The following is a 1,980-nucleotide window of genomic DNA, read 5'->3' on the forward strand; positions in this document are numbered from 1 at the left end:
CCAACAGAGTCAGGCAGATCTCTATAAATTAGTTGTTTTCTAAATTTCAGAGTTACAGAGAACAAGGTGGTGGTGATTCATGACCTTAGTCCCCATCATTTAGGGACAAAAATACCCCTCAAATACAGCTCCTGATTGGTATTTTTGTACACTAGGGAAATCATATACCATATTTATAGATTATTATAAAACTCTCTATACAGTTATTAGAAAGGCAGCTAATTTCCAATGGGGACAGGAAAAAAAGAGCAGCTTTTGTGACTGCTGGTAAGCTCATCCACATGAATGCAACCCTGACCAATTTTGAACCAGATTACACCCTAATTGTGGATATCATATTTATTGGTGAATTGGCAACTGTGTACTCTTCATAAAGCAAAACAGATTCCACCAACATTTGCCTATTCACTTTATTGCAAACTCTTTCCATTTATACAGATACAGAGAATAAATATTCTTTTTTAAGAAACACTTTTGAACATTTTATGAGGTATGGAGAACCTTCTACTCAGTCACTGCCGACCACCCTATTGTTATAAGGGAACCCTTACATTGATGGATTGATTGGATCTGTTCCAAGGCAGAGTTCTTCATAGCCATGGAAGAGTAGGTATTACAGTGGATCTGGTACCCATCTGAATTTCTTCCCTTTGTGAACAGGAAGTGGTAGCAAAGAGGTTTATGCTTTCCCACATTAAGGAAATAGTTAGTTCATTTGCCTATAATCCCCATTCTTAAACAGTTCACCCCTCTCCCAGAAGAGGCACTATTTAATGGGAACCAACCGAATGGTTACACTTGGCTAACATGTGGTTTACTGATGGTTCATCAACCCTGATGGAACCAAAACTAAATGGAAAGTGGCAGCATATAGACCACAGGATAGAATAGTCAATACTGAAGAAAGAACCACAAAATCAAAGTAGCTCTATAGTCTATAAGACAACAACTAGCAAAGCAAAATGAAAATTTGTATCTTCACCAATTCATGCTGCTTGTGAAATGGTCTAGCTATATTGTGAACAAAATGGAGAACCACTAAGTGGTAGATAAATGGCAATGATATCTGTTGTGGCGTGCCTGGATGGAAATGGCAAAACCTACAGAAACTTAGCAAAGATATCGAATTTTATATATCTCATACAGGCAAAACATCTGAGTGATAGATTATACTTTCAAAAGACTTCTAAGTTTATCCCTAATGCTAAAAATTAAGGGGATTGAGAGAATCAACTTAAACCAGGACATCTCTATGAGAATAACTATTATAAGAAATCTAAAGCCAAGTGGTGGTTCGCACCTTTAATCCCATCATTTGGTAGTCAGAGGCAGGCACATAAGAATCACAATGATTTAAATTTAAATGCTACTTGCAGTGGGATACTGGAACTCAAAGTGAATGTCCTTTGTGATCTAAAAATATACACACTAAAACCTTGAATTTATATATAAAGAGATAGGGAAATATAGGTATATTTATCCACACATACTAAGATATATTTAGTTTCAAAATTTCAAAAGAAGTTTTTATAACTGAAAGGTAATACTTTTTCTGTTGCCAAAATACCATTTTGTGTGTTATCCTTGCGCAGGGGCCATGCTAATCTTCTCTGTATCTTTCCAATTTTAGTATATGTGCAAAAAGGCAAACATGGTATGTATTCATATATGGATTTTAGACATGAAGTGGAGGATTGCCAGCCTACAATCCTACTGCCAAAGAGTCTGGAAAACAAGGAGGATCCTAAAAGAGCTATGCATGGTACCCCAGAGAAGGGGAATGGGACAGGATCTCCTAAGGGGATTGGGAGCGGGAGCAGGGAGCTCGGAGAAAGAGAGGGGGAGAAGAGGAAGGAAGAGGACATGGGGGAGCAGGAAGGTTGAGTCAGGGGAAGAATAGAGGCAAGCAGGATGAGACATACCATAATAGAAGGTTTCAAGAGAGATCTGGCACTAGTGAGATTTTCAGAGATCTACAAG

General features: G+C 37.9%; 1 pseudogene; it reads right to left on the reverse strand.

The window, feature by feature from the left end:
- Nucleotides 1-1,560: 1,560 nt before the first annotated feature.
- Nucleotides 1,561-1,651, reverse strand: LOC121139102 (annotated as a pseudogene).
- Nucleotides 1,652-1,980: the final 329 nt, after the last annotated feature.

The sequence above is a fragment of the Mesocricetus auratus genome, unplaced genomic scaffold (genome assembly GCF_017639785.1).
Source record: "Mesocricetus auratus isolate SY011 unplaced genomic scaffold, BCM_Maur_2.0 Super-Scaffold_6730, whole genome shotgun sequence".
NCBI classification, from domain to species: domain Eukaryota; kingdom Metazoa; phylum Chordata; class Mammalia; order Rodentia; family Cricetidae; genus Mesocricetus; species Mesocricetus auratus.